Source organism: Nicotiana tabacum, chromosome 14, assembly GCF_000715075.1.
Source record: "Nicotiana tabacum cultivar K326 chromosome 14, ASM71507v2, whole genome shotgun sequence".
NCBI classification, from domain to species: domain Eukaryota; kingdom Viridiplantae; phylum Streptophyta; class Magnoliopsida; order Solanales; family Solanaceae; genus Nicotiana; species Nicotiana tabacum.
This window is the reverse complement of record NC_134093.1, coordinates 62,328,289-62,350,137: the sequence shown is the minus strand read 5'-3', so window position 1 is coordinate 62,350,137 and position 21,849 is coordinate 62,328,289.

Sequence of the window (21,849 nt, the reverse complement as noted above, 5' to 3'; positions counted from 1 at the left end):
CATCTTTAATGGATGCAGGTGGTTCTATAGCAGGCGACTTTGATCAGTGATAGAGGTAAACCCTCTTCCCAGCTGGCTTGGTGAGCCCCACTTCATTTCGGGGTCGTGCATCTTTTGTTCCTCGTGTATTATGTTTTGAGGTACAGTCGGGGCCTTGTTGCCGGCACTATCATCGTACTCTTTTGTATCTATTAGAGGCTCCATAGACATAATGTGGGTTGTATGTTGGTTGTGGGAAGGTCAAACTAGTAATGTTTTATTTGTCCCACTTGTTCCACTTCAAACTATGAAAGTGTATGTGATTTTAAACTTATAAACGATGTAACTAATGATAATGAATTGGTGTTGTTGACATGATCCTCCTCGTTGTCTAATTAATGAAATAGATCTCCTCTTTATTCATGAGTGAGTTCAGATAAAAGGTATTGTATAGGCTTGCTCGGCCGGGTTATCTCGATTGAGTGCCAGTTGCGCTCCCCGAGGTCGGGGCATGACATATGTGTAACGATACGACCAGTCATTTAGAGTTCTAGCATGTTGTTCTGTAGTTTGAGGCCTTAAGTACCTTCACTTTATGTATTATAACTTGCATGTGTGGTTGGTTTTGATTTTCAAGAAGTTCGGAGTTGATTTAGAAGAATAATTCTCAATTCAGAAGCTTTAAGTTGGAAGAGTTGATCTTGGTTTGACTTTTGAGTAAACGACCACAGAATCTGGATTTGAAGGTTCCTATCGGTTCTTAAAGTGATTTCAGACTTGGGCATATATTTGAGTTGAGTATTGGATGGTTCGGGAGTGATTCAGCGCGTAATCGGAAGTTTGCATTTTGGAAGGTTTGAAATTTGCTAAGTTTGACTTAGAGTGTACTTTAGTTTTATCGGACACCGGACGGTGTTCCGGGACCTTTGATAGGTTCATTTTATTGAATGAAACTTGTGTGTGAAGTTTGGTCGTGATCCGAAATGTCTTAGCATGATTCGGACGTGTTTATCGAAGTATGAATGTTTGGAAGTTAAGAGGAGGTTTTTGTCATCGATTCATGATTTTGATATTATTCATGGCATTTCAAGTCTTTGGATATATTTGGATAAGGTATTAAGACTGGTTGGCATGATTGGACGGGGTCTCGGGGGCCTCGGGAGTGTTTCGGGATGGTTTCAGACCAAGTTTTGGATGATTTGTTGTTGTTGGTGCTGGTTTCTAGTGTTGTTCTTCACGAGCGAGGTGGGATGCTTGTGTTCATGAAGAAGAATTTTTGGCTACTAGGATTTGTGCTACGCGATCGCGAGGGAGGACTCACATTCATGAAGGTTTGGGGCAAAGGTGCATCGCGTTCGCGTAGAAGAAGGTGGGCCTGGAGGCTTGGCCTACGCGTTTGCGGATGAATGGCCGCGTACGCGAAGGGTTGGTTTGGCAAGTCATCACGTTCGCGTGCCTTGTCACGCGTTCGCGAAGAGTAAATTGGAGTTGGAGCTGATTTGTGCTTCGCGAATACGAGACACATGTCGTGTTCGCAAAGAGTAGTTTTGGGCAGAATATATGTTGCAAATCGGGAATTTGCTCATTTCAACTCATTTTTTCTCTTCCTTTGGCGATTTTTGGGCGGGTTGGAGGAGCCATTTTCATCATATATCATGAGGTAAGTAATTCCCACATATTTTGAGTTGAATACATGGATTATGTATGGATTTTGGACATGGAAATTAGTAGAAATTGTAGAATTTTTGAAGAAAACCTAGAATTTATATTGTTGGATTTTGACCATAGAACTAGGAATAAATTATATATTTGAGTTCGTGGTGTTATGTGTAATATTTATCTTCAAAATTTCTGGTAATCCAGGTGCGTGGGCCCAGGTTTGACTTTGTTGACTTTTTGAGTGGAGTTGGGAATTATTATGAATTGTTAAATTACGAGTTTTGAGTATATTTTAATTGGTTTGCACGTTGATTGAATAGTTTCAGATTGTTCGACATTAGTTTGAGGAGTTAGAGAGGCATTGGAGTCGGTTATTGTATTTCAGATCGAGGAGATGGTCCTTGAGGAGGCTCGGATGTTGTGGTATTTTATTCGGCCGTTCGTTCGTTACAGGGATGGATCATGAGTCGAGGAAACATTTTAGTAGCGAAGGATGAGAAGGAGCATGGTGGGCAAAAGATTAAGTCTATGTATTTCGTTTGAGATGGTGGCTTCTATACTTAGGAAGCTCGAATATGATGGAAAGGAGTTTGCTTGGAATGTTGAAGGATAGGAATGCTTGGTTGTCATTTTAGGATGAAATACAACTTTGATTTTCAAACTTATTGTTGGACCTTCAGTTGATGTTAATGGAATGAACGAATTCCTACAGCCGGTGAGTGACTGTGGACCTAGGAGAATTAACTGATTTCATAGTAGATGTAACTATGGCAATGTCATTGGGAGATGTCGATATGGAATTACACAAGTGGGCTATCTCCTGTGAGCATGTTAGGGGTTGCGTGAATTCTGATAAAGTTCCTACGAATAGTTCTACCTTTTATTCAACGGGAATCATGTACTACAATATGGGCTTGGATCGCGTGAAGAAGATGGTAGGACTACTTGGAGGTTGAGTGTGTGTTTGGGGCTAGTAATTTGTGGTGTGTCATGATTAGTACAACAAAAGCTTGCAAGAAATTTGGCTGAGCAACACTATGAGATCATGGTCGCCATAAGGAGAAGTCATTGTGGATCCTTGGATTTTGCGATTACGGCTTAAAGCTAAGTGGGGGAGCCTACCGTCAATGTTTGGGTCACATGGTTATGTGCCTTTTGCAGTTTCGGGTTAGTGATACATTGGTGGATTAGTTATGACTGAAAAGGAGAACATTAGGGGTAATTTGAGCAAGGAATTTGATGGATGTGTGATATATTTCACCGTATCGATTCATGAGAAGATTGTGGAATGACTCATATTGGATATTTGTTTATGAATGTGACGTGCAAGGGAAAGGATTCATTTGGTTACGTCTTTTGCAGTGTTCTTTTGCTAACGAAGCACTACTTGTTTGGTTCTATAATCATGACTGGTTTAGAGTGGGCAACTCTCAACAATGGTTTAAGTGGGTTCATGAATTGAAGTGTGGTGCCTAAGGATTTTCGGGTTTGTCATGTGGCTAAGGATTTAGTTTTGTAGTGGAGTGCGAAAGAGACTTTGAGTATTTATATGAATATCACTGGGTTTGCAATGTGGTGTTAGAGAGATGGAAGATACGACCTCAGATTTGTAGAAGGTCTTTTCAGAATGGGTGTATCAGTCAGAGGTACTATTGAACGCATGAAACAGTATAAAATGGCTTATGGGTATTGAGGCGACGTGGTCTCATGATGTTAGGTCACTCGGGATGCGTGTTGATTGATGTTACATCTCGTATTTTTGTACATAAAAGTTTCGTCGTAAGTTAATCGACGTAGACTCGGGGATGAGATTATCTTGAGGTTATAAGCATTTATGCTATTTATAACAAGCGATAAGTAAGTGTCGTGAAGGATAAAGGGGAAACGAATCAAAGAAAATAAGTTTCGTTGAAGGTTGTCGATTTGGATAAAATACGGTCCGAGCTTCAATACCCGAAATTTATGGACTAATGCCATACAAGGTACCCCATGACCACGATAGTAGGATACATAAAGTATATTAAAAGTGATTAGTATTTTAAATAATTTGAGACAATTCTTAATTATGTGGATTATTAGTTAATAGGGGAATTAGCAAGTTAATGAAGATTATGTGGGTAATTGATTAATTATTGGGTAATTAATTAAAGAGTGGTATAAGATTTAACCCCTCCCCCAACGTGGCAATCACCCCTTCCATTTAAATGACTAAGTATTAAAGATTGCAAGGTGTCACACTTTGAGAAAGAAGTGTGACACCAAGCTTAATTATGTGGGGCCACTTAAGAATAACAATCCATACATTTTAACATCATTTCTCTTAAAGTTTCTGTTAAGAATAACAATCATAATCTCTTTAAGTTTCAACAAAACTTTCCATACATTTTAACGTCATTCCTCTTAAAGTTTCTGTTAAGAATAACAATCATAATCTCTTCAAATTTCAACAAAACTATCCATACATTTTAACGTCATTTTCTAAGAACTTAATTCAAGCTTCTCATTTCATAGTTACTTAAGGAGAGGTTTCAGCCAAGATAGTCTTTGCATAAGCAACGAGTTTTTCATATAACTTGTTCCGTGTTTTGTCGCAATTAACGTGTGTTAGAGGAGTGTCAAGAGAATTGACTCAAGTATGTTAAGGCTATCCCGTCTTTCTCTTTGGCATGATCTATACGACACAAACGAAATGAGAAAATGCACAACTTTCATAAATTACTCTATTCATAAAAATGCTAGAGATGTGTATATTCTTGTTTTCCCATAAGTCTTATTATACTATCGTCTGTTCATGGGTCTCAGAAAATATGTAAGTTGATAAAGTCAATTTCATGATATTAATCAGAGGCATAATGGTCTTATGACACTCCGAAAGATTTTATTGACGTACTTATCATGCATTTCATTCATTTATATTGACCCATGACCAAATGGAGTTATATACTCGTATATATGTATAATATATAAATATGAGATATGGGAAAAGGTTACGGCATTATATACGCACCACCACCTGATCAGTTGGTATATGTTGATGATTTTGCCCACAGTGGCCGAGATGATATGATGGGATGCCCTCTGAGGCTTGATGATATTATGTACACTATACCTATGCATGACACGACATTTATACGTACGTGCATGACATTATAAATATTTCAGGATTACAAAGTTATTCAGACTTACAGGTGGATTTCTTTATTCCATGTTTCATTTATATCTCTTATGTACTGATTTTTATGCCTTACATACTCGGTACATTATTTGTACTGACGCCCTATTTCCCGGGGGCTACGTTTCATGCCCGCAAGTGCAGGTAGACAAGCCGACGGTCCCCCTTCTTAGGATCCTTGATCAGCGAGAGTTGGCATGCTCCATTTGGTCCGGAGCTGCTTTTGATTTTCGTATGATATGCTTGTATACATGTATGGGTATGACGTGGCCCAATCCTATCCTTGTACAGTTGTATATTCTATTAGAGGTCTGTAGACAGTATGTATAGTTGGATAGTATGTGTCCTTGCCGGCTTCCAGTTTTGGATATGTAGTTGTCTATAGCAGCCTTGTCGGCTCGCCCCACGTATTGCGCACGTATATGTACATATGCCTTTTGGGCAGGTTTCCTTCATATATGTTATTCTCATAATTCAGTAGATGTTTTTCAGGTTTATCTCTTATAAGAATGCTTAGGGTTGTTCGACAGGTAGGACTCGGGCACCCGTCGTGGCCCATCGATTTGGGTCGTGACAAAAGTGGTATCAGAGCAGTTTTATCCTAGGGTTGTCTACAGACCGTTTCTAGTAGAGTCTTGTTTATGGGTGTGTTGTGCACCACACTTATAGACAGGAGGACACATGACATATAGGATGTTATTCTCTCTTCTTATCTTAGATCGTGCGATATAAGAATTCATATTCCTAATGATATGTTATGCTTTCAGTGAGGCCTCCGAAGACTACAGCCGCCTAAAAGGGAAAGTTCGTGGCTGGTGAGACTACTAGTCGAGCACCACGAGTTATCAGGGCTCAGGGAGAGTCTCATAGTGAGATTCCATCTCAGACTTCATATACTCCGCCCTCTCTAGAAGAGCTCCGAGGGGCACCAGCTCCAGCGCCAGCCCCTGTACGTTCAGCCCCTCAGCCAGATGCACCGGGTCAGGAGATGAGAGATGCTATTTAGCTGGTAACTCGATTAGTAGCCGCAAAGGCTCGGCATCAGGAAGTAGGTATTGGTCATGCAGATAGGTCCATCAGTGCGAGGATTCGTGATTTCATTAATTTGGACCCTCCGGTATTCACTGGGGCAGATCCAAATGAGGACCCTCAGGTATTTATTGATAGAATGCAGAGGACTTTGAGGGTAATGAAGGCCACTGCGACTGAGCTAGCTTCCTATAGACTCCAAGATGTTGCAGTTAATTGGTACGAGTCTTGGGAATTGCCCAGAGGGGAGGATGCTCCTCCAGCAGTATGGCAGGAGTTTACAGAAGTTTTTCTTCGTCATTATCTGCCACCAGAACTTAGGCAGGCCAGAGTTGTTAGGTTCTTGACCCTTCGGCAGGGTAACATGAGTGTGCAGGAGTACAGTCTTCAGTTTGATTCGTTGGCTAGGTATGCTCCCACTATTGTATCTAAGATGGAGGATCGGGTTCACTGGTTCGTGATGGGGTTAGAGCCGCACTTGCTTAATGATTGTATGTCGGTCTCACTTCAGGCAGACATGGGTATTTCTCATATTCAGGCATACGCTCAAGGTGTTGAGGAGCGTAAGAAGAAACAGAGGGCCGATCGTGAGCATGATAGGGCCCAAAATAAGAGAGCGGGGTCTTCGGGTCCTTCTGGTGAGTTTCGAGGTGGTTAGAGACAACAGTACCCGAGGTATCCAGCCCAGCCATCGGCTAGCGTACCCCCTCAGTTTGGCGGAAAGAGATTTGATCGCTCCACATATTTAGGGCCTGGTCATATTTCCAGGGCCTCAGGTTCTCAGTATAGGGGTGAGTCAAGTCAAATGAGGCCGCCCTTGCCACAATGTGCTCAGTGTGGTAAGCAGCATGCCAGGCAGTGTAATATGGGGTTGGGTGTTTGTTATACTTGTGGTTATCCGGGCCACATTATGAGGGATAGTCCGACGAGAGGTAATGCAAGCATAGCTCAGTCAGCGGGATCTGTAGTGGGTTCGTCATCATCAGTACGCCCCCTGGGCAAGGTTCACAAGCACCAATGAGTCGTGGTAGAGGCAGACGCAGAGCATCTAGCTCGAGCAGTCCTCAGAACCGCATTTATGCATTAGCAGGACGACATGATCAGGAGTTATTGCCTGATGTTGTTACAAGTATATTATCAGTCTCCTCATATGATGTATATGCACTGATTGACCCAGGTTCCATCTTATCATATGTTACTCCGTTGGTTGCTACTAAGTTTGGAATAAAACCTGAATTGGTTAAACCTTTTGAGGTGTTTACACCTGTTGGGGACTCAGTGATAGCTAAGTGAGTATATAGAGGTTGTATAATAGTAGTTCATAGTCGATCTACAGTAGCGGACCTAATTGAGTTAGATATGGTAGAATTTGATGTTATAATGGGTATGGATTGGTTGGCTTCTTGTCATGCCAACGTTGATTGTAGATCAAAGATGGTCCGATTTCAATTTCTAGGGGAACCTATTTTGGAGTGGAAAGGTAATACGGCATCGCCGAGAGGTAGATTTATTTCCTATCTCAAGGCAAGGAAGATGATCAGAAAGGGCTATATTTATCACTTAGTTCAGGTTCAGGATGTGAAAGTAGAGTCATCAACCATTCAGTCCATCCCTGTGGTTAATGAGTTTCTCGATGTTTTTCCCGATGAGCTTCCGGATCTTCCGCCAGAGCGAGAAATTGAGTTTGCTATTGACTTACTACCAGATACTCATCCAATATCTATTCCTCCTTATAGAATGGCCATCGTAGAGCTGAAAGAGTTGAAGGAACAACTAAAGGACTTGCTTGAAAAAGGCTTTATCAGACCTAGTACTTCACCGTGGGGAGCACCGGTGTTATTTGTCAGGAAGAAAGATTGTTCCTTACTGATGTGTATTGATTATAGACAGTTGAATAAGGTGACGATCAAGAATAAGTACCCGCTCCCGAGGATTGATGATTTATTTGATTAGTTGCAAGGTGCCAAGTGTTTCTCAAAGATAGACTTAAGGTCCGGGTACTATCAGGTAAGGGTTAAGGAGAAAGATATTCCGAAGACAGCATTCAGGACTAGATACGGGCACTTTGAGTTTCGTGTTATGTCGTTTGGTTTGACCAATGCCCCAGCAGTATTCATGGATTTGATGAACCGTGTGTTCAGACCCTTTTTAGATCTGTTTGTAATTGTATTTATTGACGATATATTGGTGTATTCTCGTTCAGAGGCTGAGCAGCAGATCATTTGCGTACTATGCTCAGAGTTCTACAAAAAGGGAAGTTGTATGCAAAATTCTCAAAATGTGAATTCTGGTTGAACTCTATAGCTTTCCTTGGGCATATAATTTTGGGTGAACGTATTCGGGTTGATAAACAAAAGATTGAGGCAGTAAAAACTTGGCCTGGACCCACGACACCGACGGAGGTTCGTAGTTTTCTCAGTTTGGCAGGTTATTACAGGAGATTTGTAGAGGGATTTTCTTCCCTTTCGACACCTTTGACAAAGTTGACTCAGAAGGGAGCAAAGTTTCAATGGACTGATGCTTGCGAACGGAGTTTTCAAGCATTGAAGGACAGATTAACTTCAGCGCCGGTTCTAACGCTCCCAGAAGGGACCGATGGTTATATTATCTACTTTGACGCCTCGGGCATTGGATTGGGATGTGTACTGATGCGGCATGGTAAGGTTGTAGCTTACGTGTTACACCCCATGTTTTCATACGTGGAAGTATGCCATAAGTAAATTGATATAAGCTCAGAAATGAGATGTTACATTCCGCATTTTCATACGTTAAAGTTTCGTCGTAAGCTAATCGACGTAAGTTCGGGAAGGAGATTATTTTGAGATTATAAGCATTATGCTATTTCAAACAAGTGATGAGTAAATTCGTGAAGGTTAGAGGGTAAGCAAATCAAAGAAAATGAATTTTCGTCAAAGTTTTACATGTTGGGGTAAAATACAGTCTGAGCTAAAATACCCGGTATTTATCGACTAGTGCCATACAAGGTACTACATGACCATAATAGTAAGGTGTACAAAGTGTGCTAAAATTGAGTAGTATTTTAAGTAATTTGAGATAATTCTTAATTATGTGGGTAATTGGTTAATTATTGGATTTGTGGATAAATATTTATGTGAAATTTGTTGGATAATTATAAGGGGGATGACAATCCATGTGGGATTTTGGAAAGTTGGCAGCAAGTTGACATCTAATCATATGCTTAAGGAGGTAGTGGCTTATTTAGAGGATTTTGTGGCTTAGTCACACATAAGTAGGGCCCACACCCACTAAATACAAAAGGCTTCTCTAATGAAGATGGTCATTACTTACTAATACTAAGTAACGGATGAAAATGCTTCAATAATTCATACAAGCATTTGAATGGTAGTAACGTGAGTTTTCTTGAAACAAAATTTATATGAGACTTCTTAGCATAATAGCAACAGATTTTTGCGATTCTAAGGGAGTACGGTGCAATCTTTCTCAAGAATATCATACGGATTTTTCCCTACTTCGATTCGCCGTTACGTATTTTTCGCAAAAGACGTGGGTTAGAGGGATTGCAAATAGAATCGGTTTAGGTATGTTAAGGCTATCCCTTCTTTCTTTTTGTCATGATCCAAATAATACAAATGAAATGAGCAAAATATGAAACTTTCATAAATGACTCTATTCATAGAAATAATAAGGGTGTCTATATTCTTGATTCCCCTTGTGAATTATTATTATATCTTCTGTTCATGGGTCTCAGAAAAAATACGTATTTGATAAAGTTTATCCGAAAGGCATATTGATTTTTATGACATTCCGATAAATCTTATTAACGAAATTCTTATGCATTTCATGCATTTATATATGTATATTGACCCATGACTAGATGGCGTTATATACGCATATATTATATGTATATGGGATATGGGAAAAGGTTACGACGTTATATACGCACCACCACTTGATCAGCTGGTATACGTTGATTATTTGCCCACAGTGGCCGAAACGATATGATAGGATGCCCTCATAGGCTTGATGATATTATGAGCGCATATACCTAAGCATGGTATGACATTTATACGCATATGCATGACATTGTAAATATTAATGATTCACAGAGTTATTCAGACTTACATGTTGAGTCTTTTACTCCATGTTTCTCTCATGTCTATTGTTTACTGATTTTCATTCCTTACATACTCGGTACACTATTTGTAGTGACGTCCATTTTGCCTGGGGACGATGTGTTTCATGCCCGCAGATTCCGATAGACAGGTAGAGAGTCCTCCAAGTAGGCTATCAGCTCAGCGGAAGGTGTTGGTGCGCTCCATTTGCTCCGGAGTTGCTTATTTGGTCAGTATGATTAAGACGTGTATTGTTTGGTATGGCGAGGCTCTGTCCCGACCTTTATGACAATTATGTATTCTTAGAGGCTTGTAGATAGATGTCATGTACGTAAAAGACTATATGGCCTTGTCGGCCTATGTTCAGTGTACGAGTGATTATTTTTGCCTTATAGGCCCGTATCTCTTAAGTATAAGTTGGTATTTCATGTTGTATTCTATTTATCTCACGGTAGCCTCTCCGTCTCAGTTATCTATGATAGTATAATACGAAAAGATACGTTACGTTAGTACTCGGTTGAGTAAGGTACCGGGTGTCTGTCGCGGCCCATCGACTTGGGTCGTGACAAAAGTAGTATCAGAGCAGTTCTATCCTAGGGAGTCTACAAGCCTTGTCTAGTAGAGTCCTGTTTATGGGTGTGTTGTGCACCACACTTATAAGCAGGAGGCTACAGGGCATTTAGGACTGTCACTCTTTCTTCTTACTCGAGATCGTGTGGTAGAGCTCAGTTGTAAGAACTCAATTTCCCAAACTCTATCTTATTCGTAATACAACGATGCCTATATTTAGAAAGACGGTTGGTGAAAGATATAGCTATGGAAGAGTCAAGTTAGAGAAACTCGATTTTGCATCATGCTTATGATGAGTAAATGTGAGGTTTTCAGCAGATCATATGTGCACTAAAATGTGTAAGCTTCTTGATAAGGAGCCTTAAGGCAAGAATATTTACCCATATTGTGAAAGGCAATGAGAGATCCAGAAGATAGATACAGGTTTCAATAAGTAAAAGAAGCAAGATGAAGAAGGGTACGAGGCGCCCAGTTAATGAAGATTATCAGTATTTACAATTCAGGCAGAGGAATATAAGCCTTTTGAGTTACCTTCAACAATAACAGAGGTATATATAATTGGCCACACCCATCTCAGTTATACCCTATTGGGGGCTAACAGGTGTAGTTTAAGAAAAGGACGAGATGTCAGGATCCGGCTGGGGTTAGAGTAACCCAAAATGGTGAATGGATTGTTTGTGTTAGTTGACATTTCTGAAGGATATTACAAAGGTGCTAATAGATCTCCTTGTGAGACACCCAGATGGTGCACTCTAGAATAGTACAGCTAGATATGAATACTAGAATGTTCAGAATTTGTTTTTACAAAGATAGGCACTGGAAGCATGGAAGGGATAAATATTACCTTAGTGTGGCTCCCATCCCTAGTAGAGAAAGAACGTTAGGCAACCCGAAGAGCCAGTAGATGGAGCAAGGGCAGCTAAAAGAAAAAGAATGTCTTGTTCGAGTTTTCAGAATAAAGTGATAGACATAAATGTTAGCGGGAAATAAGGAGAGAGTTAATGAAGCATTATGAGTAAGATATGATACATGGATGACAATGGTAGGAAAAATAAATGACAGTATTACAGAGTCTATATACAAGAGAAGGAAAATACGAGATGTGACAGGCCTTGAGGCAACAAAAGAGTATAGGTCATAAAGTCATATCCTCATTCCGAGAAATAAGTTCATGACTCTAATGTGATTACCGGAAGGAAAAGTTAGACCCCAGAGTAATAAAAATCAATATGAATTGGTGCACAAGATAAACTAAACATGAATTAGGGACTGAATGATTTGATAATGGTTGACATCATGAGAATTTCAGATTTCGTTCCGCGATAATAGAATGGACAACAGAAGAGGATTCATGAGAAATTCAGAGAATGGTCATTCAGGAAGACGCTTCCCTAAAGCAAGCAATGTGAGCAAAGTTCAGCTTAAGAGACTGTATGTGCCAGTTATACTAAGTGTCACCCTCACGAGTAAGGAAATTTATTATCCTTGGTACAAAAGGATTACCGCGAGGCGAGTAAGGGTCATCGATGATGTGAAAAGATGCCAAAGATGAAGAGGTAAAACATCTATACGTAGATCATCGTAGCACTAAATCTTAGTACTCCCCTAAAGGGGGGGGAATATGGAGTGATGTGACATTAAGACACAATTAAGTGGTTCTAGTAACTATGGAACGATAAAGGAAAAATGCGATAAAAATGAGAAAGGAATAAGATTGCACTTGTCCAAATCCTACAGATATGCTACGATTCCAGAACATTATACAAATATGACGTAAAGGAGAGGAAGTAAGGGTTCCTGTTCGAGATGTTATTGATAGATAAGGAGCATGTGCGAGACATAAGTTAAGATAAAGGAGATAACCGAAGAAGATTACGCGGAATATTGATATAAGAATGGGCCAACGAGTACTTAATAGGTTATCCAGGAAGAGCCTAGTTATGGCTAAACAAGAGGACACAGACAAATCAACAGATTGCACAAGATGAACATAGTGAACCCCAATATGGGGAATTCAGTCTCGCAAATATGATATCGTGATCCTTGAGATATATTCAAATAGGAGTTGGGGTAGTTAAAGGTAAATAAAAGAGAATGTCACTGGAAGACAGTCAAAATATTAGTTCAGAAGCAACCCTACAAGCACAAGGGCATGGAAATAAGTAACTACGAATAATTATAGGAGGGGAAGAACATCAAACATTCTGTCAAGTATATGATGTGATAAGCTTGTAACTTTACAAGAGCCAGAAGGTCTCCCTAAATGCTACAACGAACGACTAGCTAAGGAAATAAGGAAGAAGGCTTCAACCTTAGCAAAGTGACCTAAAGAGGAAAAGGTCTTGTAACAACAGTCTCACAACAACATTGTATGAACTCCATAAGAAAGTGGCACCTAGCGTGGCTAATGAACGGGAAATGAAACCAAAAGTAATATTCGAGATCATATGAATTGCACAAAATTCCGACATGTATGGGAACTAAGATAAGCTAAGTATGCACACAACAAGGGGCAGAAAGACCAGGAAAAGTAATAGCTTACGTTTAAAGAAAGCTGAGAAGGAACGAAAGAAATTATTCGATCAATGATCCAGAGTTAGTTACGTTATGAATCCACTTAACAGTTCGGAGTATTATCCATGCAGCATATATGTTGGTAATCATACAACCGTAGAAGATTCCGATATAAGTTAAAAGAAAGATTTGAGCCCAGGTCATAGACAAAGGATTGAATTGTTAGAAGATTGTATCATGGATATTCCATAGCGTCTATGAAGGGCTAAAGTAATAACTAATACCAGGAGCCGCAGAGCAAAAGATAGCTTAAGCCTACATAAAGGCTGATCATAAGGAAGAGGAAACTAAAGAGTTACATCAACCAAGTAAATCAGGAGTCTAATTATTAGACCTAGAAAATTACACAAATCCTGATTGAGAACATTACAGAATCACTCTTAATATCAGAGGTACAAAAGAGATAGTACAACAACCATATTCTATAACGGCTCTACGAGAAAGCCAGTTAGAAGAGTACCAGCCTCATAAGAAGTTAGTATGAAGCTCCCACCGGATTGTGTATGCACCAGAGGTGCAAGTATTATAATAGAGCTTCAACTTGTGGAGGTGAATTATATCTATGTGGAATGGAGGTTATGAAAGGAATATAAGATGTGATGCGAGGTTTAAAGGCAAGTAAGGTAAAGGTGAAAAACGTACGAGATACTCAAGTGCAGAAGGTTGTGAATGGTCCATACTTTAGATAGAAGGCTAGAAGCACCAGGATTCAGTATCCAGGAATGATAGCGGCATCGTCAGTGGAATATCTTCCAACCTATGGTTTCTAAGTATCGAGAGGTCTAGCTAAGAGAGTAAAGGGGAGTTAGAGATGATGCGATGTCTCGCTTGATATTCCAGAATAACACAAGAAAATCTATGGTGCAAGCAAGTTGAAGGAAGATTGCGAGTAGTATAAATAGATATGTGTAGGTCGCAAGCTAAAGTATGGTAAAGCGACAAGGTTTTAGGAAGACAGGAGTAAAAATAAGAAAAAGGCAAGTGTGAAGATGGCAAAAATGGATAAGTCCTCGGGATTAAGCCCGTGAAAACAAGAGAACTGATGGTTTCTCTAAGTTATGGAAAGTTCAGTATAGCCTGAATGAACTCAAAGGAGTCTAAGACTAATAGCATTTAGAAGAGATGGAATGATGCACTGGTGGTAGACTAAGGGTATAATTATAATAAATAAAGGATGACGTTTGGGCCTTCGATTGAGTAATGATTTGATTTCATGGACGGCACGGGATTAGAATACCCCACCCATAAGATTAATCACGTTAGAATGCTATGAAATACGGTTATGGAAGTATGGTATCGCCCCCAGGTGGGTCAGGAAAATCACTTCAGATGTCCCCCGATGAGACGTGAGCCCTAGCGGTGGTGTTATATAAGAGATCAAGTTATCAGTGGTAGATGATAGATCAACATTAAGGTGAATCAACAATGGAGGAAAAAAGTCACAAAATATGGGATAAGCAACGAACGTAACCTGGAGTTAGGTAGCATACCTCAGTAACGATAAATCGAGGTAAGAGTTATGGTATATTATGACCTACTTGGATGCAGTAAAGTCATGCGGATAGATAACCGGGCCTATGAAATAAGATATAGAAATATTCGTAAGTTCGACAAAGTACCGAGCGAAGAACTTCAGTATACCTATAGATGCCCAGAGGGACAACTTGTCAAGCTCTGTATATGTTTACAAAGTGAGTCCTAGAGATGGGCTAAAAGCTGGAGGAAAAGGAGAGAAGAGTCGTATAGGCGCACTTACAAGGCCAGAGTCGTACAGGCTGCATGATAGAAGGTAGCAACGGTTACGAGATTGGAAGGATTTCGACCATAAGTCGTGGTGTGAGAAAGAGGCCTAAAGGGGGAAATGCCCTGGCCTTTGGAATTATTCATAGAACAGTTGCCTAGATAGAAGGAGAGTACTAAAGTATTCGGAAGACATAAGGCATGAAAATGATAAGTGCATCAGTCAACATTCGAGGACGAATGTTCCAAAGGGGGGAATGATGTTACACCCCATATTTTCATACGTGTAAGTACGCCATAAGTAAATTGATATAAGCTCGGAAATGAGATGTTACATTTCGCATTTTCATACATTAAAGTTTCGTCATAAGCTAATCGACGTAAGTTCGAAAAGGAGATTATTTTGAGATTATAAGCATTATGCTATTTCAAACAAGTGATGAGTAAATTCGTGAAGGTGAGAGGGTAAGCAAATCAAAGAAAATGAATTTTCGTCAAAGTTTGACATGTTCAGGTAAAATACGGTCCGAGCTAAAATACCCGGTATTTTTATGGACTAGTGCCATACAAGGTACCACATGACCATAATAGTAACGTATACAAAGTGTGTTATAATTGAGTAGTATTTAAAGTAATTTGAGATAATTCTTAATTATGTGAGTAATTGGTTAATTATTGGATTTGTGGATAAATATTTAAGTGATATTTGTTGGATAAGTATAAGCGGGATGACAATCCACATGGGATTTTGGAAAGTTGGCAGCAAGTTGACATCTAGTCATATGCTTAAGGAGGTGGTGGCTTATTTAGAGGATTTTGTGTCTTAGTCACACATAAGTGGGGCCCATACCCACTAAATACAAAAGGCTTCTCTAATGAAGATGGTCATTACTTACTAATACTAAGTAACGGATGAAAATGCTTCAACAATTCATACAAGCATTTGAATGGTAGTAACATGAGTTTTCTTGAAATAAAATTCATACAAAACTTCTTAGCATAATAGCAACGGAATTTTGTGATTCTAAGGGAGTACGGTGCAATCTTTCTCAAGAATATCATACGGATTTTCCCTTACTTCGATCCGCCGTTACTTGTTTTTCGCAAAAGATGTGGGTTAGAGGGATTGCAAACAGAATCGGTTCAGGTATGTTAAGGCTATCCCTTCTTTCTTTTTGTCATGATCCAAATAATACAAATGAAACGAGCAAAATACGCAACTTTCATAAATGACTCTATTCATAGAAATACTAGGAGTGTCTATATTCTTGATTCCCCTTGTGAATTATTATTATATCTTCTGTTCTCAGGTCTCAGAAAAATACGTATTTGATAAAGTTTATCCAAAAGGCATATTGATTTTTATGACATTCCGATAAATCTTATTAACGAAATTCTTATGCATTTCATGCGTTTATATATGTACAATGACCCATAATCAGATGGTGTTATATACGCGTATGTTATATGTATATGGGATATGGGAAAAGGTTACGGCGTTATATACGCACCACCACCTGATCAGCTGGTATACGTTGATGATTTGCCCACAGTGGCCGAGACGATATGATGGGATGCCCTCATAGGCTTGATGATGTTATGAATGCATATACCTAAGCATAGTAAGGCATTTATACGCATATGCATGACATTGTAAATATTAATGATTCACAGAATTATTCAGACTTACATGTTGAGTCTTTTACTCCATGTTTCTCTCATGTCTATTGTTTACCGATTTTCATTCCTTACATACTCGGTACATTATTTGTAGTGATGTCCCTTTTGCCCGGGGACGCTGCGTTTCATGCCCGCAGGTCTCGATAGACAGGTCGAGAGTCCTCCAAGCAGGCTATCAGCTCAGCGGAAGGTGTTGGTGCGCTCCCTTTTCTCCAGAGTTGCTTATTTTGTCAGTATGATTTAGACGTGTATTGTTTGGTATGGCGGGGCTCTGTCCCGACCTTTATGACAATTATGTATTCTTAGAGGCTTGTAGACAGATGTCATGTACGTAAAAAAACTGTATGGCCTTGTCAGCCTATGTTCAGTGTACGAGTGGTTATTTTGGCCTTATAGGCCCGTATGTTTTAAGTATTAGTTGGTATTTCATGTTGTATTCTACTTATCTCACGGTAGCCTCTCCGGCTCAGTTATCTATGATAGTATAATACAAAAAGATATGTTATGTTAGTACTCGGTTGAGTAAGGTACCAAGTGCCCATCGCGGCCCATCGGTTTGGGTCGTGACATTATGCTTCTAGACAACTAAGAAAACACTAGAAGAATTACCCAACCCATGATTTAGAGTTAGCCGCAGTGATTCATGCACTAAAGATGTGGAGGCACTACTTGTATGGGATTCATGTTGATATCTATACGGATCATAAGTGCCTCCAGTATATCTTCAAGCAAAAGGAATTGAAATTATGACAAAGGAGATGGTTGGAGCTACTTAAAGATTATGACGTTGATATTTTATACCATCCGGGGAAGGCGAACGTGGTAGCCGACGCCCTCAGCCGTAGATCTATGGGTAGCCTGTCATATTTACAGCCAGAGAAGAGGGGAATAGCCCATGAGCTTCATCAGTTATCTAGTCTTGGAGTTTAGTTACTGGACTCAGGTGATATTGGAATTGCTGTTCAGAATACGGCAACATCCTCGTTAGTAACTGAAGTGAAGGAACGCCAGTACGAGGATCCTATGTTATTTCATTATAGGGATACCACCCCTCAGAAGGAGAAGACACCATTTGAGATTACAGAAGATGGGGTCCTCAGATATCGAGGACGATTATGTGTCCCTAATGTTACAGGGCTGCATCGGCAGGTTATGGGAGAAACTCACTATTCTCGTTATTCTATCCATCCAGGAGCAACCAAAATGTATCATGATATCCGGGAAGTATATTGGTGGGATGGAATGAAAAAGGATATAGCGGAGTTTGTTGCTCATTGCCCTAACTGTCAGCAGGTCAAGATTGAGCATCAAAAACCCAGTGGATTATTACAGGCTATAGATATTCTGACTTGGAAGTGGGAAGTAATCGATATGGATTTCATCGTAGGCCTACCTCGTACCCAGTGTAAGTTCGATTCTATATGGGTGATTGTTGATAGGCTTACAAAATCAGCCAATTTTCTGCCCGTTAGGACTACATATTCTGCAAAGGATTATGCAAGGCTTTATATTAAGGAGATAGTACGACTGCATGGTGTCCCTGTATCTATTATCTCGAATAGAGGAGCTCAATTTACAGCTAACTTCTGGAGGTCCTTCCAAAAAGGATTGGGGACTTAGGTAAGTCTTAGTACAACATTTCATCCCCAAACAGACGGTCAGGCTGAGCGTACTATTCAGACACTTGAGGATATGTTATGGTCTTGTGTGATAGACTTTAAGGGTAGCTGGGATGATCATCTGCCGCTTATTGAGTTCGCATATAATAATTGCTATCATTCCAGTATTCAAAAGGCTCCATCGAAGCTCTTTATGGACGGAAGTATAGGTCACCTATAGGATGGTTCGATGTTGAAGAAACTACGTTAGTAGGACCAGAAGTGGTACAACAGGCAATCGAGGAAATTAAGCTTATACATGAAAGGCTATTAGCAGCTCAAAGCCATCAGAAGTCTTATGCGGATAATCGACGGCGAGACTTGGAGTTTCAGGTTGACGACTGGGTATTCCTAAAGGTATCACCGATGAAAGGTATTATGAGGTTCGGTAAGAAAGGAAAACTTAGCCCTCGGTACATTGGACCATATAGGATCATACGCAAGGTAGGCCAGGTAGCATATGAGTTAGACTTGCCTTCGGACTTGAAGTCTGTACACCCAGTCTTTCATATGTCTATGCTCCAAAAATGTATCGGGGATCCTTCTAGAGTTGTATCAGTTGACGATGTTTAGGTCACAGCACAACTATCGTATGAGGAAACTCCCATTGCTATACTAGATAGACAGGTTCGGAGATTGAGAACTAAAGACGTAGCTTCGGTGAAAGTGCTTTGGAGAAACAATAGTGTGAAAGAAATGACTTGGGAAGCAGAAGAAGACATGAAGTCTAGATATCCTCACTTATTTTCTCTTCCAGAAAAGGATCCGACTGAGACATCACAGCCTTAAGGTACGTGTATGGATTCTTGTATTAATTATTATCATTGGACGTGTGAGGCCATTGTCATGAGTGACAATTGCGGTCCTATGTGGGATTGAATTATTGAGTTTTCTACAGAAAGAGTTGACAGTAGTGCTGTTACAAAGGCAGCTCTGCTATAGTTTATATAGATCTCAGGGAGTTAAACATTTGAGGACGAATGTTTCTAAGGGGGGAAGGATGTTACATCTCGTGTTTTCATACGTAAAAGTTTCATCGTAAGTTAATCGACGTATACTCGGGGATGAAATTATCTTGAGTTTATAAGCATTTATTCTATTTATAACAAGCGATAAGTAAGTGTCGTGAAGGATAAAGGGGAAACGAATAAAAAAAATAAGATTCATTGAAGGTTGTCGATTTGGATAAAATACGGTCTGAGCTTCAATACCCGGCATTTATGGACTAATGCCATACAAGGTACCCCATGATCACGATAGTAGGGTACATAAATTATATTAAAAGTAAGTAGTATTTTAAGTAATTTGAGATAATTTTTAATTATGTGAATTATTGGTTAATAGGGAAATTAGCAAGTTAATGAAGATTATGTGGGTAATTGATTAATTATTGGATAATTAATTAAAGAGTGGGATAAGATTTAACCCCTCCCCCAACGTGGCAATCACCCCTTCCATTTAAATGACTAAGTATTAAAGATTGCAAGGTGTCACACTTTGAGAAAGAAGTGTGACACCAAGCTTAATTATGTGGGGCCACTTAAGAATAACAATCCATACATTTTAACGTCATTTCTCTTAAAGTTTCTGTTAAGAATAAAAATCATAATATCTTCAAGTTTCAACAAAACTTTCCATACATTTTAACGTCATTTCTCTTAAAGTTTCTGTTAAGAATAACAATCATAATCTCTTCAAATTTCAACAAAACTTTCCATACATTTTAATGTCATTTTCTAAGAACTTAATTCAAGCTTCTCATTTCATAGTTACTTAAGGAGAGGTTTCGGCCAAGATAATCTTTGCATAAGCAGCAAGTTTTTCATACAACTTGTTAAGTGTTTTGTCGCAATTAACGTGTGTTAGAGGAGTGTCAAGAGAATCGACTCAGGTATGTTAAGGCTATCCCGTCTTTCTCTTTGGCATGATCCATACGACACAAACAAAATGAGCAAATGCACAACTTCCATAAATTACTCTATTCGTAGAAATGCTAGAGATGTGTATATTCTTGTTTTCCCATAAGTCTTCTTATACTATCGTCTGTTCATGGGTCTCAGAAAATACTTAAGTTGATAAAGTCTATTTTATGATATTAATCAGAGGCATAATGGTCTTATGACACTATGAAAGATTTTATTGACGTACTTATCATGCATTACATTCATTTACATTGACCCATGATCAGATGACATTATATACGCGTATATATGTATAATATATATGGGATATGGGAAATGGTTACGGCGTTATATGCGCACCACCACCTGATCAGTTGGTATATGTTGATGATTTTGCCCACAGTGACCGAGATGATATGATGGGATGCCCTCAGAGGCTTGATGATATTATGTACACCTATACCTATGCATGACAAAACATTTATACGCACGTGCATGACATTATAAATATTTCAGGATTACAAAGTTATTCAGACTTACAGGTGGATTTCTTTATTCCATGTTTCATCTATGTCTCTTATGTACTGATTTTTAAGCCTTACATACTCAGTACATTATTCGTACTGACGCCCTATTTCTCGGGGCCTGCGTTTCATGCCCGCAGGTGCAGGTAGACAAGCTGACGGTCCCCCTTCTTAGGATCCTTGATCAGCAAGAGTTGGCATGCTCTATTTGGTCCGGAGCTTCTTTTGATTTTGGTATGGTATGCTTGTATACATGTATGGGTATGACGTGGCCCAATCCCGTCCTTGTACAGTTGTATATTCTATTAGAGGTCTGTAGATAGTATGTATAGCTGGATAGTATGTGGCCTTGCCGGCTTCCAGTTTTGGATATGTAGTTGTCTATAGCAGCCTTGTCGGCTTGCCCTACGAATTCCGCACGTATATGTACATATGCCTTTTGGGCAGGTTTCCTTCATGTATGTTATTCTCGTAATACAGCAGATGTTATTCAGGTTTATATCTTAGACGAATGCTTAAGGGTATTCGACAGGTAAGACTCGGGCACCCGTCGCGACCCATCGGTTTGGGTCGTGACAATTAACGTCCGTTATGTGTTGGAAAAGCAGTATGGCTTCAAAGGTAAGTCAACAGTAAATCGAAAGAATTTGAGTCAGTTAGGAGTGATTTGGGATCAACATGGTAAAAGAAATGATCGATTCCTTTAGTGTGGTAAAGCTATACAGGTGTTCGTGTATATACTTGCGGGATTTGCAGTATCCTTAATATGATTTATTTGGAGATATTTAATTTTGATGGTTTTGTTATGTGTGAATGGATCTTGAAAGAATTATGGCGATTTAGAACACGACTTGAGGTTTGTGTTTCCTGCGGTTATGAAGAATTTGGTTGCATATTGCGATTTTCCCTCATAAAATGAGTCGAATGAAAGGTTTCTAGCCAAGGAAGTATTTATTCTACTGGTGGTTCAGGAGTTATGATGAAATTCTTGTACTCTCACATAGCAGCATGATAGGTGCAGTGAGCAGTATGGAATTGGAATTTGAAGAATCAAGGTTGTAGTTCAATTTTAACAGGAATGTCACAAACTCAGAGGACCGGGCTAAGATTTTAAATGTTCAGAGTATGCTGGCACAATTTTCGGGTAGCCTGAGGATAGTCTGTTTTGGTGGAAGAAGTATTGTGTGCTGATTTGCAGATGCTTGACTAGCACTACAGAAATAACATGATCGGTGGCCACTCAGATTTTGTTACCTAGTGCGGAAGGTT